Below are 15764 nucleotides of genomic sequence, written 5' to 3'. Positions count from 1 at the left end.
CCTTTTTTCATGCTACCTTTCTGATGTGACAAAGATGCTTCCATACTGATTTTAAACTATCGTAAGATACGATATTAAGGAACTCAGTTTGAAAAGAGTGCGCCAAGGAAGACTTCCAAAGAGTCTCTGGAAATAACAAAACAGTATGAAGTGACAGAAATGTTGTGAAATACGTCAGGGCATATTGTTTTGTAGCAGTGCTCAACGGCAAATTTGTAAACAAAAATTAACCTTCCATCGCTACAAGAGATGGATACTTTGTCGAACAAACGAATGACAGGCGGTGCAACGAGCAGCTGTGTTGTGCGTCTGACCCACGTGGCGGCGCGCCGCACTGCGCGTCGCCTTCAAGGTGGAAGGACGTGCTTTGCGTCAAATGTGCCACCGAAAACGGCGATTGCGTGTGTTGGGAGGAGAGGCGAAGCCTTCTTCTGCCGTGCGGCTACTGTACAAGGACGCCAACGGCCATACCATGTTGAATACACCGGTTCTCGTCCGATCACCGAAGTTAAGCAACATCGGGCCCGGTTAGTACTTGGATGGGTGACCGCCTGGGAACACCGGGTGCTGTTGGCTCCCTCTCTTCTTTTAAATTTTATGTCACTACACCTGCCAGCCCTCTTTTCATGAAAAACTCTCAGGTGCGACAAAGATGCTTCCACAAGCATTTTAAACTACTGTATTAAACGTAAGATGCGAAATTACAGTAATGAACTCAGTTTGAACAAGAATGCGCGGAGGAAGAGTGCTAGGATCTCGTTGAAAATAACGAAACATTGCGAATCGACAGATGTGCTCTTGAAACGCGTCAGAGAGTACTGTTTTGTAGGAGCGCTAAATTCCAAAAACTAACTACATTAAAGAAAGACCTGTTCCCGTCCGACCACCGAAGAAAAGCAACAACGTCAGTATTCGGATCGGCGACCGCCTGGGAACTCTGGCTGTCTTCATTTCTTGCTTTCTTGTCACTACTCCTGCCAGCCCTTTTTTCATGCTACCTTTCTCATGTGACAAAGATGCTTCCATACTGATTTTAAACTATCGTAAGATACGATATTAAGGAACTCAGTTTGAAAAGAGTGCGCCAAGTAAGACTTCCAAAGAGTCTCTGGAATAATAAAAACAGTATGAAGTGACAGAAATGTTGTGAAAAACGTCAGGGCATATTGTTTTGTAGCAGTGCACAAGGGCAAATTTGTAAACAAAAATTTACCTTTCGTCGCTACAAGAGATGTATACTTTGCCGAAAAGCCTGTGTCTTGTGTGCATGTTTTCGCACCTTTCCACGGCACAGCGCAGCACAGAGCGGCACTGGTAGCTCCGAACGCCCGCACACGGCGCCTCGGACTCGCCGGTTCGGGCCGCGCCCATCTCGCAGATGCTTCTCGTACTTGTGCTGTCATATGGACCGCGACCCGAGCGGCAGCGAGCGGCAGTCGAGCAAAGTCGGGACAAGTCGGGACGGAAGGGGACAGCCGAGAATGAACCGTGCAAATTACGCACATATCTGGAAGCGCGACGAGTGTCAGGCAGGTGAGAACGCTTCCCTCTGTCTTCATTTCTTGCTATCTTGTCACTACCCCTGCCAGCCCTTTTTTCATGCTACCTTTCTCATGTGACAAAGATGCTTCCATACTGATTTTAAACTATCGTAAGATACGATATTAAGGAACTCAGTTTGAAAAGAGTGCGCCAAGGAAGACTTCCAAAGAGTCTCTGGAAATAACAAAACAGTATGAAGTGACAGAAATGTTGTGAAATACGTCAGGGCATATTGTTTTGTAGCAGTGCACAAGGGCAAATTTGTAAACAAAAATTTACCTTCCATCGCTACAAGAGATGGATACTTTGTCGAACAAACGAATGACAGGCGGTGCAACGAGCAGCTGTGTTGTGCGTCTGACCCACGTGGCGGCGCGCCGCACTGCGCGTCGCCTTCGAGGTGGAAGGACGTGCTTTGCGTCAAATGTGCCACCGAAAACGGCGATTGCATGTGTTGGGAGGAGAGGCGAAGCCTTCTTCTGCCGTGCGGCTACTGTATAAGGACGCCAACGGCCATACCATGTTGAATACACCGGTTCTCGTCCGATCACCGAAGTTAAGCAACATCGGGCCCGGTTAGTACTTGGATGGGTGACCGCCTGGGAACAACGGGTGCTGTTGTCTCCCTCTCTTCTTTTAAATTTTATGTCACTACACCTGCCAGCCCTCTTTTCATGAAAAACTCTCAGGTGCGACAAAGATGCTTCCACAAGCATTTTAAACTACTGTATTAAACGTAAGATGCGAAATTACAGTAATGAACTCAGTTTGAACAAGAATGCGCGGAGGAAGAGTGCTAGGATCTCGTTAAAAATAACGAAACATTGCGAATCGACAGATGTGCTCTTGAAACGCGTCAGAGAGTACTGTTTTGTAGGAGCGCTAAATTCCAAAAACTAACTACATTAAAGAAAGACCTGTTCCCGTCCGACCACCGAAGAAAAGCAACAACGTCAGTATTCGGATCGGCGACCGCCTGGGAACTCTGGCTGTCTTCATTTCTTGCTTTCTTGTCACTACTCCTGCCAGCCCTTTTTTCATGCTACCTTTCTCATGTGACAAAGATGCTTCCATACTGATTTTAAACTATCGTAAGATACGATATTAAGGAACTCAGTTTGAAAAGAGTGCGCCAAGTAAGACTTCCAAAGAGTCTCTGGAATAATAAAAACAGTATGAAGTGACAGAAATGTTGTGAAAAACGTCAGGGCATATTGTTTTGTAGCAGTGCACAAGGGCAAATTTGTAAACAAAAATTTACCTTTCGTCGCTACAAGAGATGTATACTTTGCCGAAAAGCCTGTGTCTTGTGTGCATGTTGTCGCACCTTTCCACGGCACAGCGCAGCACAGAGCGGCACTGGTAGCTCCGAACGCCCGCACACGGCGCCTCGGACTCGCCGGTTCGGGCCGCGCCCATCTCGCAGATGCTTCTCGTACTTGTGCTGTCATATGGACCGCGACCCGAGCGGCAGCGAGCGGCAGTCGGGACAAGTCGGGACGGAAGGGGACAGCCGAGAATGAAACGTGCAAATTACGCAAATATCTGGAAGCGCGACGAGTGTCAGGCAGGTGAGAACGCTTCCCTCTGTCTTCATTTCTTGCTATCTTGTCACTACCCCTGCCAGCCCTTTTTTCATGCTACCTTTCTCATGTGACAAAGATGCTTCCATACTGATTTTAAACTATCGTAAGATACGATATTAAGGAACTCAGTTTGAAAAGAGTGCGCCAAGGAAGACTTCCAAAGAGTCTCTGGAAATAACAAAACAGTATGAAGTGACAGAAATGTTGTGAAATACGTCAGGGCATATTGTTTTGTAGCAGTGCTCAACGGCAAATTTGTAAACAAAAATTTACCTTCCATCGCTACAAGAGATGGATACTTTGTCGAACAAACGAATGACAGGCGGTGCAACGAGCAGCTGTGTTGTGCGTCTGACCCACGTGGCGGCGCGCCGCACTGCGCGTCGCCTTCGAGGTGGAAGGACGTGCTTTGCGTCAAATGTGCCACCGAAAACGGCGATTGCGTGTGTTGGGAGGAGAGGCGAAGCCTTCTTCTGCCGTGCGGCTACTGTATAAGGACGCCAACGGCCATACCATGTTGAATACACCGGTTCTCGTCCGATCACCGAAGTTAAGCAACATCGGGCCCAGTTAGTACTTGGATGGGTGACCGCCTGGGAACAACGGGTGCTGTTGTCTCCCTCTCTTCTTTTAAATTTTATGTCACTACACCTGCCAGCCCTCTTTTCATGAAAAACTCTCAGGTGCGACAAAGATGCTTCCACAAGCATTTTAAACTACTGTATTAAACGTAAGATGCGAAATTACAGTAATGAACTCAGTTTGAACAAGAATGCGCGGAGGAAGAGTGCTAGGATCTCGTTGAAAATAACGAAACACTGCGAATCGACAGATGTGCTCTTGAAACGCGTCAGAGAGTACTGTTTTGTAGGAGCGCTAAATTCCAAAAACTAACTACATTAAAGAAAGACCTGTTCCCGTCCGACCACCGAAGAAAAGCAACAACGTCAGTATTCGGATCGGCGACCGCCTGGGAACTCTGGCTGTCTTCATTTCTTGCTTTCTTGTCACTACTCCTGCCAGCCCTTTTTTCATGCTACCTTTCTCATGTGACAAAGATGCTTCCATACTGATTTTAAACTATCGTAAGATACGATATTAAGGAACTCAGTTTGAAAAGAGTGCGCCAAGTAAGACTTCCAAAGAGTCTCTGGAATAATAAAAACAGTATGAAGTGACAGAAATGTTGTGAAAAACGTCAGGGCATATTGTTTTGTAGCAGTGCACAAGGGCAAATTTGTAAACAAAAATTTACCTTTCGTCGCTACAAGAGATGTATACTTTGCCGAAAAGCCTGTGTCTTGTGTGCATGTTTTCGCACCTTTCCACGGCACAGCGCAGCACAGAGCGGCACTGGTAGCTCCGAACGCCCGCACACGGCGCCTCGGACTCGCCGGTTCGGGCCGCGCCCATCTCGCAGATGCTTCTCGTACTTGTGCTGTCATATGGACCGCGACCCGAGCGGCAGCGAGCGGCAGTCGAGCAAAGTCGGGACAAGTCGGGACGGAAGGGGACAGCCGAGAATGAACCGTGCAAATTACGCAAATATCTGGAAGCGCGACGAGTGTCAGGCAGGTGAGAACGCTTCCCTCTGTCTTCATTTCTTGCTATCTTGTCACTACCCCTGCCAGCCCTTTTTTCATGCTACCTTTCTCATGTGACAAAGATGCTTCCATACTGATTTTAAACTATCGTAAGATACGATATTAAGGAACTCAGTTTGAAAAGAGTGCGCCAAGGAAGACTTCCAAAGAGTCTCTGGAAATAACAAAACAGTATGAAGTGACAGAAATGTTGTGAAATACGTCAGGGCATATTGTTTTGTAGCAGTGCACAAGGGCAAATTTGTAAACAAAAATTTACCTTCCATCGCTACAAGAGATGGATACTTTGTCGAACAAACGAATGACAGGCGGTGCAACGAGCAGCTGTGTTGTGCGTCTGACCCACGTGGCGGCGCGCCGCACTGCGCGTCGCCTTCGAGGTGGAAGGACGTGCTTTGCGTCAAATGTGCCACCGAAAACGGCGATTGCATGTGTTGGGAGGAGAGGCGAAGCCTTCTTCTGCCGTGCGGCTACTGTATAAGGACGCCAACGGCCATACCATGTTGAATACACCGGTTCTCGTCCGATCACCGAAGTTAAGCAACATCGGGCCCGGTTAGTACTTGGATGGGTGACCGCCTGGGAACAACGGGTGCTGTTGTCTCCCTCTCTTCTTTTAAATTTTATGTCACTACACCTGCCAGCCCTCTTTTCATGAAAAACTCTCTGGTGCGACAAAGATGCTTCCACAAGCATTTTAAACTACTGTATTAAACGTAAGATGCGAAATTACAGTAATGAACTCAGTTTGAACAAGAATGCGCGGAGGAAGAGTGCTAGGATCTCGTTAAAAATAACGAAACATTGCGAATCGACAGATGTGCTCTTGAAACGCGTCAGAGAGTACTGTTTTGTAGGAGCGCTAAATTCCAAAAACTAACTACATTAAAGAAAGACCTGTTCCCGTCCGACCACCGAAGAAAAGCAACAACGTCAGTATTCGGATCGGCGACCGCCTGGGAACTCTGGCTGTCTTCATTTCTTGCTTTCTTGTCACTACTCCTGCCAGCCCTTTTTTCATGCTACCTTTCTCATGTGACAAAGATGCTTCCATACTGATTTTAAACTATCGTAAGATACGATATTAAGGAACTCAGTTTGAAAAGAGTGCGCCAAGTAAGACTTCCAAAGAGTCTCTGGAATAATAAAAACAGTATGAAGTGACAGAAATGTTGTGAAAAACGTCAGGGCATATTGTTTTGTAGCAGTGCACAAGGGCAAATTTGTAAACAAAAATTTACCTTTCGTCGCTACAAGAGATGTATACTTTGCCGAAAAGCCTGTGTCTTGTGTGCATGTTTTCGCACCTTTCCACGGCACAGCGCAGCACAGAGCGGCACTGGTAGCTCCGAACGCCCGCACACGGCGCCTCGGACTCGCCGGTTCGGGCCGCGCCCATCTCGCAGATGCTTCTCGTACTTGTGCTGTCATATGGACCGCGACCCGAGCGGCAGCGAGCGGCAGTCGGGACAAGTCGGGACGGAAGGGGACAGCCGAGAATGAAACGTGCAAATTACGCAAATATCTGGAAGCGCGACGAGTGTCAGGCAGGTGAGAACGCTTCCCTCTGTCTTCATTTCTTGCTATCTTGTCACTACCCCTGCCAGCCCTTTTTTCATGCTACCTTTCTCATGTGACAAAGATGCTTCCATACTGATTTTAAACTATCGTAAGATACGATATTAAGGAACTCAGTTTGAAAAGAGTGCGCCAAGGAAGACTTCCAAAGAGTCTCTGGAAATAACAAAACAGTATGAAGTGACAGAAATGTTGTGAAATACGTCAGGGCATATTGTTTTGTAGCAGTGCTCAACGGCAAATTTGTAAACAAAAATTTACCTTCCATCGCTACAAGAGATGGATACTTTGTCGAACAAACGAATGACAGGCGGTGCAACGAGCAGCTGTGTTGTGCGTCTGACCCACGTGGCGGCGCGCCGCACTGCGCGTCGCCTTCGAGGTGGAAGGACGTGCTTTGCGTCAAATGTGCCACCGAAAACGGCGATTGCGTGTGTTGGGAGGAGAGGCGAGGCCTTCTTCTGCCGTGCGGCTACTGTACAAGGACGCCAACGGCCATACCATGTTGAATACACCGGTTCTCGTCCGATCACCGAAGTTAAGCAACATCGGGCCCGGTTAGTACTTGGATGGGTGACCGCCTGGGAACACCGGGTGCTGTTGGCTCCCTCTCTTCTTTTAAATTTTATGTCACTACACCTGCCAGCCCTCTTTTCATGAAAAACTCTCAGGTGCGACAAAGATGCTTCCACAAGCATTTTAAACTACTGTATTAAACGTAAGATGCGAAATTACAGTAATGAACTCAGTTTGAACAAGAATGCGCGGAGGAAGAGTGCTAGGATCTCGTTGAAAATAACGAAACACTGCGAATCGACAGATGTGCTCTTGAAACGCGTCAGAGAGTACTGTTTTGTAGGAGCGCTAAATTCCAAAAACTAACTACATTAAAGAAAGACCTGTTCCCGTCCGACCACCGAAGAAAAGCAACAACGTCAGTATTCGGATCGGCGACCGCCTGGGAACTCTGGCTGTCTTCATTTCTTGCTTTCTTGTCACTACTCCTGCCAGCCCTTTTTTCATGCTACCTTTCTCATGTGACAAAGATGCTTCCATACTGATTTTAAACTATCGTAAGATACGATATTAAGGAACTCAGTTTGAAAAGAGTGCGCCAAGTAAGACTTCCAAAGAGTCTCTGGAATAATAAAAACAGTATGAAGTGACAGAAATGTTGTGAAAAACGTCAGGGCATATTGTTTTGTAGCAGTGCACAAGGGCAAATTTGTAAACAAAAATTTACCTTTCGTCGCTACAAGAGATGTATACTTTGCCGAAAAGCCTGTGTCTTGTGTGCATGTTTTCGCACCTTTCCACGGCACAGCGCAGCACAGAGCGGCACTGGTAGCTCCGAACGCCCGCACACGGCGCCTCGGACTCGCCGGTTCGGGCCGCGCCCATCTCGCAGATGCTTCTCGTACTTGTGCTGTCATATGGACCGCGACCCGAGCGGCAGCGAGCGGCAGTCGAGCAAAGTCGGGACAAGTCGGGACGGAAGGGGACAGCCGAGAATGAACCGTGCAAATTACGCAAATATCTGGAAGCGCGACGAGTGTCAGGCAGGTGAGAACGCTTCCCTCTGTCTTCATTTCTTGCTATCTTGTCACTACCCCTGCCAGCCCTTTTTTCATGCTACCTTTCTCATGTGACAAAGATGCTTCCATACTGATTTTAAACTATCGTAAGATACGATATTAAGGAACTCAGTTTGAAAAGAGTGCGCCAAGGAAGACTTCCAAAGAGTCTCTGGAAATAACAAAACAGTATGAAGTGACAGAAATGTTGTGAAATACGTCAGGGCATATTGTTTTGTAGCAGTGCACAAGGGCAAATTTGTAAACAAAAATTTACCTTCCATCGCTACAAGAGATGGATACTTTGTCGAACAAACGAATGACAGGCGGTGCAACGAGCAGCTGTGTTGTGCGTCTGACCCACGTGGCGGCGCGCCGCACTGCGCGTCGCCTTCGAGGTGGAAGGACGTGCTTTGCGTCAAATGTGCCACCGAAAACGGCGATTGCATGTGTTGGGAGGAGAGGCGAAGCCTTCTTCTGCCGTGCGGCTACTGTATAAGGACGCCAACGGCCATACCATGTTGAATACACCGGTTCTCGTCCGATCACCGAAGTTAAGCAACATCGGGCCCGGTTAGTACTTGGATGGGTGACCGCCTGGGAACAACGGGTGCTGTTGTCTCCCTCTCTTCTTTTAAATTTTATGTCACTACACCTGCCAGCCCTCTTTTCATGAAAAACTCTCAGGTGCGACAAAGATGCTTCCACAAGCATTTTAAACTACTGTATTAAACGTAAGATGCGAAATTACAGTAATGAACTCAGTTTGAACAAGAATGCGCGGAGGAAGAGTGCTAGGATCTCGTTAAAAATAACGAAACATTGCGAATCGACAGATGTGCTCTTGAAACGCGTCAGAGAGTACTGTTTTGTAGGAGCGCTAAATTCCAAAAACTAACTACATTAAAGAAAGACCTGTTCCCGTCCGACCACCGAAGAAAAGCAACAACGTCAGTATTCGGATCGGCGACCGCCTGGGAACTCTGGCTGTCTTCATTTCTTGCTTTCTTGTCACTACTCCTGCCAGCCCTTTTTTCATGCTACCTTTCTCATGTGACAAAGATGCTTCCATACTGATTTTAAACTATCGTAAGATACGATATTAAGGAACTCAGTTTGAAAAGAGTGCGCCAAGTAAGACTTCCAAAGAGTCTCTGGAATAATAAAAACAGTATGAAGTGACAGAAATGTTGTGAAAAACGTCAGGGCATATTGTTTTGTAGCAGTGCACAAGGGCAAATTTGTAAACAAAAATTTACCTTTCGTCGCTACAAGAGATGTATACTTTGCCGAAAAGCCTGTGTCTTGTGTGCATGTTGTCGCACCTTTCCACGGCACAGCGCAGCACAGAGCGGCACTGGTAGCTCCGAACGCCCGCACACGGCGCCTCGGACTCGCCGGTTCGGGCCGCGCCCATCTCGCAGATGCTTCTCGTACTTGTGCTGTCATATGGACCGCGACCCGAGCGGCAGCGAGCGGCAGTCGGGACAAGTCGGGACGGAAGGGGACAGCCGAGAATGAAACGTGCAAATTACGCAAATATCTGGAAGCGCGACGAGTGTCAGGCAGGTGAGAACGCTTCCCTCTGTCTTCATTTCTTGCTATCTTGTCACTACCCCTGCCAGCCCTTTTTTCATGCTACCTTTCTCATGTGACAAAGATGCTTCCATACTGATTTTAAACTATCGTAAGATACGATATTAAGGAACTCAGTTTGAAAAGAGTGCGCCAAGGAAGACTTCCAAAGAGTCTCTGGAAATAACAAAACAGTATGAAGTGACAGAAATGTTGTGAAATACGTCAGGGCATATTGTTTTGTAGCAGTGCTCAACGGCAAATTTGTAAACAAAAATTTACCTTCCATCGCTACAAGAGATGGATACTTTGTCGAACAAACGAATGACAGGCGGTGCAACGAGCAGCTGTGTTGTGCGTCTGACCCACGTGGCGGCGCGCCGCACTGCGCGTCGCCTTCGAGGTGGAAGGACGTGCTTTGCGTCAAATGTGCCACCGAAAACGGCGATTGCGTGTGTTGGGAGGAGAGGCGAAGCCTTCTTCTGCCGTGCGGCTACTGTATAAGGACGCCAACGGCCATACCATGTTGAATACACCGGTTCTCGTCCGATCACCGAAGTTAAGCAACATCGGGCCCAGTTAGTACTTGGATGGGTGACCGCCTGGGAACAACGGGTGCTGTTGTCTCCCTCTCTTCTTTTAAATTTTATGTCACTACACCTGCCAGCCCTCTTTTCATGAAAAACTCTCAGGTGCGACAAAGATGCTTCCACAAGCATTTTAAACTACTGTATTAAACGTAAGATGCGAAATTACAGTAATGAACTCAGTTTGAACAAGAATGCGCGGAGGAAGAGTGCTAGGATCTCGTTGAAAATAACGAAACACTGCGAATCGACAGATGTGCTCTTGAAACGCGTCAGAGAGTACTGTTTTGTAGGAGCGCTAAATTCCAAAAACTAACTACATTAAAGAAAGACCTGTTCCCGTCCGACCACCGAAGAAAAGCAACAACGTCAGTATTCGGATCGGCGACCGCCTGGGAACTCTGGCTGTCTTCATTTCTTGCTTTCTTGTCACTACTCCTGCCAGCCCTTTTTTCATGCTACCTTTCTCATGTGACAAAGATGCTTCCATACTGATTTTAAACTATCGTAAGATACGATATTAAGGAACTCAGTTTGAAAAGAGTGCGCCAAGTAAGACTTCCAAAGAGTCTCTGGAATAATAAAAACAGTATGAAGTGACAGAAATGTTGTGAAAAACGTCAGGGCATATTGTTTTGTAGCAGTGCACAAGGGCAAATTTGTAAACAAAAATTTACCTTTCGTCGCTACAAGAGATGTATACTTTGCCGAAAAGCCTGTGTCTTGTGTGCATGTTTTCGCACCTTTCCACGGCACAGCGCAGCACAGAGCGGCACTGGTAGCTCCGAACGCCCGCACACGGCGCCTCGGACTCGCCGGTTCGGGCCGCGCCCATCTCGCAGATGCTTCTCGTACTTGTGCTGTCATATGGACCGCGACCCGAGCGGCAGCGAGCGGCAGTCGAGCAAAGTCGGGACAAGTCGGGACGGAAGGGGACAGCCGAGAATGAACCGTGCAAATTACGCAAATATCTGGAAGCGCGACGAGTGTCAGGCAGGTGAGAACGCTTCCCTCTGTCTTCATTTCTTGCTATCTTGTCACTACCCCTGCCAGCCCTTTTTTCATGCTACCTTTCTCATGTGACAAAGATGCTTCCATACTGATTTTAAACTATCGTAAGATACGATATTAAGGAACTCAGTTTGAAAAGAGTGCGCCAAGGAAGACTTCCAAAGAGTCTCTGGAAATAACAAAACAGTATGAAGTGACAGAAATGTTGTGAAATACGTCAGGGCATATTGTTTTGTAGCAGTGCACAAGGGCAAATTTGTAAACAAAAATTTACCTTCCATCGCTACAAGAGATGGATACTTTGTCGAACAAACGAATGACAGGCGGTGCAACGAGCAGCTGTGTTGTGCGTCTGACCCACGTGGCGGCGCGCCGCACTGCGCGTCGCCTTCAAGGTGGAAGGACGTGCTTTGCGTCAAATGTGCCACCGAAAACGGCGATTGCGTGTGTTGGGAGGAGAGGCGAAGCCTTCTTCTGCCATGCGGCTACTGTACAAGGACGCCAACGGCCATACCATGTTGAATACACCGGTTCTCGTCCGATCACCGAAGTTAAGCAACATCGGGCCCGGTTAGTACTTGGATGGGTGACCGCCTGGGAACACCGGGTGCTGTTGGCTCCCTCTCTTCTTTTAAATTTTATGTCACTACACCTGCCAGCCCTCTTTTCATGAAAAACTCTCAGGTGCGACAAAGATGCTTCCACAAGCATTTTAAACTACTGTATTAAACGTAAGATGCGAAATTACAGTAATGAACTCAGTTTGAACAAGAATGCGCGGAGGAAGAGTGCTAGGATCTCGTTGAAAATAACGAAACACTGCGAATCGACAGATGTGCTCTTGAAACGCGTCAGAGAGTACTGTTTTGTAGGAGCGCTAAATTCCAAAAACTAACTACATTAAAGAAAGACCTGTTCCCGTCCGACCACCGAAGAAAAGCAACAACGTCAGTATTCGGATCGGCGACCGCCTGGGAACTCTGGCTGTCTTCATTTCTTGCTTTCTTGTCACTACTCCTGCCAGCCCTTTTTTCATGCTACCTTTCTCATGTGACAAAGATGCTTCCATACTGATTTTAAACTATCGTAAGATACGATATTAAGGAACTCAGTTTGAAAAGAGTGCGCCAAGTAAGACTTCCAAAGAGTCTCTGGAATAATAAAAACAGTATGAAGTGACAGAAATGTTGTGAAAAACGTCAGGGCATATTGTTTTGTAGCAGTGCACAAGGGCAAATTTGTAAACAAAAATTTACCTTTCGTCGCTACAAGAGATGTATACTTTGCCGAAAAGCCTGTGTCTTGTGTGCATGTTTTCGCACCTTTCCACGGCACAGCGCAGCACAGAGCGGCACTGGTAGCTCCGAACGCCCGCACACGGCGCCTCGGACTCGCCGGTTCGGGCCGCGCCCATCTCGCAGATGCTTCTCGTACTTGTGCTGTCATATGGACCGCGACCCGAGCGGCAGCGAGCGGCAGTCGAGCAAAGTCGGGACAAGTCGGGACGGAAGGGGACAGCCGAGAATGAACCGTGCAAATTACGCAAATATCTGGAAGCGCGACGAGTGTCAGGCAGGTGAGAACGCTTCCCTCTGTCTTCATTTCTTGCTATCTTGTCACTACCCCTGCCAGCCCTTTTTTCATGCTACCTTTCTCATGTGACAAAGATGCTTCCATACTGATTTTAAACTATCGTAAGATACGATATTAAGGAACTCAGTTTGAAAAGAGTGCGCCAAGGAAGACTTCCAAAGAGTCTCTGGAAATAACAAAACAGTATGAAGTGACAGAAATGTTGTGAAATACGTCAGGGCATATTGTTTTGTAGCAGTGCACAAGGGCAAATTTGTAAACAAAAATTTACCTTCCATCGCTACAAGAGATGGATACTTTGTCGAACAAACGAATGACAGGCGGTGCAACGAGCAGCTGTGTTGTGCGTCTGACCCACGTGGCGGCGCGCCGCACTGCGCGTCGCCTTCGAGGTGGAAGGACGTGCTTTGCGTCAAATGTGCCACCGAAAACGGCGATTGCATGTGTTGGGAGGAGAGGCGAAGCCTTCTTCTGCCGTGCGGCTACTGTATAAGGACGCCAACGGCCATACCATGTTGAATACACCGGTTCTCGTCCGATCACCGAAGTTAAGCAACATCGGGCCCGGTTAGTACTTGGATGGGTGACCGCCTGGGAACACCGGGTGCTGTTGGCTCCCTCTCTTCTTTTAAATTTTATGTCACTACACCTGCCAGCCCTCTTTTCATGAAAAACTCTCAGGTGCGACAAAGATGCTTCCACAAGCATTTTAAACTACTGTATTAAACGTAAGATGCGAAATTACAGTAATGAACTCAGTTTGAACAAGAATGCGCGGAGGAAGAGTGCTAGGATCTCGTTGAAAATAACGAAACACTGCGAATCGACAGATGTGCTCTTGAAACGCGTCAGAGAGTACTGTTTTGTAGGAGCGCTAAATTCCAAAAACTAACTACATTAAAGAAAGACCTGTTCCCGTCCGACCACCGAAGAAAAGCAACAACGTCAGTATTCGGATCGGCGACCGCCTGGGAACTCTGGCTGTCTTCATTTCTTGCTTTCTTGTCACTACTCCTGCCAGCCCTTTTTTCATGCTACCTTTCTCATGTGACAAAGATGCTTCCATACTGATTTTAAACTATCGTAAGATACGATATTAAGGAACTCAGTTTGAAAAGAGTGCGCCAAGTAAGACTTCCAAAGAGTCTCTGGAATAATAAAAACAGTATGAAGTGACAGAAATGTTGTGAAAAACGTCAGGGCATATTGTTTTGTAGCAGTGCACAAGGGCAAATTTGTAAACAAAAATTTACCTTTCGTCGCTACAAGAGATGTATACTTTGCCGAAAAGCCTGTGTCTTGTGTGCATGTTTTCGCACCTTTCCACGGCACAGCGCAGCACAGAGCGGCACTGGTAGCTCCGAACGCCCGCACACGGCGCCTCGGACTCGCCGGTTCGGGCCGCGCCCATCTCGCAGATGCTTCTCGTACTTGTGCTGTCATATGGACCGCGACCCGAGCGGCAGCGAGCGGCAGTCGAGCAAAGTCGGGACAAGTCGGGACGGAAGGGGACAGCCGAGAATGAACCGTGCAAATTACGCAAATATCTGGAAGCGCGACGAGTGTCAGGCAGGTGAGAACGCTTCCCTCTGTCTTCATTTCTTGCTATCTTGTCACTACCCCTGCCAGCCCTTTTTTCATGCTACCTTTCTCATGTGACAAAGATGCTTCCATACTGATTTTAAACTATCGTAAGATACGATATTAAGGAACTCAGTTTGAAAAGAGTGCGCCAAGGAAGACTTCCAAAGAGTCTCTGGAAATAACAAAACAGTATGAAGTGACAGAAATGTTGTGAAATACGTCAGGGCATATTGTTTTGTAGCAGTGCACAAGGGCAAATTTGTAAACAAAAATTTACCTTCCATCGCTACAAGAGATGGATACTTTGTCGAACAAACGAATGACAGGCGGTGCAACGAGCAGCTGTGTTGTGCGTCTGACCCACGTGGCGGCGCGCCGCACTGCGCGTCGCCTTCGAGGTGGAAGGACGTGCTTTGCGTCAAATGTGCCACCGAAAACGGCGATTGCATGTGTTGGGAGGAGAGGCGAAGCCTTCTTCTGCCGTGCGGCTACTGTAAAAGGACGCCAACGGCCATACCATGTTGAATACACCGGTTCTCGTCCGATCACCGAAGTTAAGCAACATCGGGCCCGGTTAGTACTTGGATGGGTGACCGCCTGGGAACAACGGGTGCTGTTGGCTCCCTCTCTTCTTTTAAATTTTATGTCACTACACCTGCCAGCCCTCTTTTCATGAAAAACTCTCAGGTGCGACAAAGATGCTTCCACAAGCATTTTAAACTACTGTATTAAACGTAAGATGCGAAATTACAGTAATGAACTCAGTTTGAACAAGAATGCGCGGAGGAAGAGTGCTAGGATCTCGTTGAAAATAACGAAACACTGCGAATCGACAGATGTGCTCTTGAAACGCGTCAGAGAGTACTGTTTTGTAGGAGCGCTAAATTCCAAAAACTAACTACATTAAAGAAAGACCTGTTCCCGTCCGACCACCGAAGAAAAGCAACAACGTCAGTATTCGGATCGGCGACCGCCTGGGAACTCTGGCTGTCTTCATTTCTTGCTTTCTTGTCACTACTCCTGCCAGCCCTTTTTTCATGCTACCTTTCTCATGTGACAAAGATGCTTCCATACTGATTTTAAACTATCGTAAGATACGATATTAAGGAACTCAGTTTGAAAAGAGTGCGCCAAGTAAGACTTCCAAAGAGTCTCTGGAATAATAAAAACAGTATGAAGTGACAGAAATGTTGTGAAAAACGTCAGGGCATATTGTTTTGTAGCAGTGCACAAGGGCAAATTTGTAAACAAAAATTTACCTTTCGTCGCTACAAGAGATGTATACTTTGCCGAAAAGCCTGTGTCTTGTGTGCATGTTTTCGCACCTTTCCACGGCACAGCGCAGCACAGAGCGGCACTGGTAGCTCCGAACGCCCGCACACGGCGCCTCGGACTCGCCGGTTCGGGCCGCGCCCATCTCGCAGATGCTTCTCGTACTTGTGCTGTCATATGGACCGCGACCCGAGCGGCAGCGAGCGGCAGTCGAGCAAAGTCGGGACAAGTCGGGACGGAAGGGGACAGCCGAGAATG

General features: G+C 47.6%; 10 non-coding genes across 10 annotated transcripts; all 10 read left to right on the top strand.

Annotated features, from left to right (window-relative positions):
* The first annotated feature begins 457 nt into the window (after positions 1-457).
* Positions 458-576, top strand: LOC126308417 (5S ribosomal RNA). The gene has a single exon (XR_007554312.1). It is a non-coding gene; the product is annotated as a 5S ribosomal RNA (ribosomal RNA).
* Positions 577-2047: 1471 nt separating this feature from the next.
* LOC126307843 (5S ribosomal RNA) lies at positions 2048-2166 on the top strand. The gene has a single exon (XR_007553815.1). It is a non-coding gene; the product is annotated as a 5S ribosomal RNA (ribosomal RNA).
* A 1461-nt stretch (positions 2167-3627) lies between these two features.
* Positions 3628-3746, top strand: LOC126307880 (5S ribosomal RNA). The gene has a single exon (XR_007553848.1). It is a non-coding gene; the product is annotated as a 5S ribosomal RNA (ribosomal RNA).
* Positions 3747-5217: 1471 nt separating this feature from the next.
* LOC126307842 (5S ribosomal RNA) lies at positions 5218-5336 on the top strand. The gene has a single exon (XR_007553814.1). It is a non-coding gene; the product is annotated as a 5S ribosomal RNA (ribosomal RNA).
* A 1461-nt stretch (positions 5337-6797) lies between these two features.
* On the top strand, positions 6798-6916 carry LOC126308416 (5S ribosomal RNA). Its single transcript, XR_007554311.1, has one exon. It is a non-coding gene; the product is annotated as a 5S ribosomal RNA (ribosomal RNA).
* A 1471-nt stretch (positions 6917-8387) lies between these two features.
* Positions 8388-8506, top strand: LOC126307841 (5S ribosomal RNA). Its single transcript, XR_007553813.1, has one exon. It is a non-coding gene; the product is annotated as a 5S ribosomal RNA (ribosomal RNA).
* Positions 8507-9967: 1461 nt separating this feature from the next.
* Positions 9968-10086, top strand: LOC126307879 (5S ribosomal RNA). The gene has a single exon (XR_007553847.1). It is a non-coding gene; the product is annotated as a 5S ribosomal RNA (ribosomal RNA).
* A 1471-nt stretch (positions 10087-11557) lies between these two features.
* Positions 11558-11676, top strand: LOC126308415 (5S ribosomal RNA). The gene has a single exon (XR_007554310.1). It is a non-coding gene; the product is annotated as a 5S ribosomal RNA (ribosomal RNA).
* Positions 11677-13147: 1471 nt separating this feature from the next.
* On the top strand, positions 13148-13266 carry LOC126308413 (5S ribosomal RNA). Its single transcript, XR_007554309.1, has one exon. It is a non-coding gene; the product is annotated as a 5S ribosomal RNA (ribosomal RNA).
* Positions 13267-14737: 1471 nt separating this feature from the next.
* LOC126307725 (5S ribosomal RNA) lies at positions 14738-14856 on the top strand. The gene has a single exon (XR_007553709.1). It is a non-coding gene; the product is annotated as a 5S ribosomal RNA (ribosomal RNA).
* Positions 14857-15764: the final 908 nt, after the last annotated feature.

This window comes from Schistocerca gregaria, unplaced genomic scaffold, assembly GCF_023897955.1.
Source record: "Schistocerca gregaria isolate iqSchGreg1 unplaced genomic scaffold, iqSchGreg1.2 ptg000355l, whole genome shotgun sequence".
NCBI classification, from domain to species: Eukaryota; Metazoa; Arthropoda; class Insecta; order Orthoptera; family Acrididae; genus Schistocerca; species Schistocerca gregaria.
This window is presented reverse-complemented; position numbering and strand designations above follow the sequence as displayed.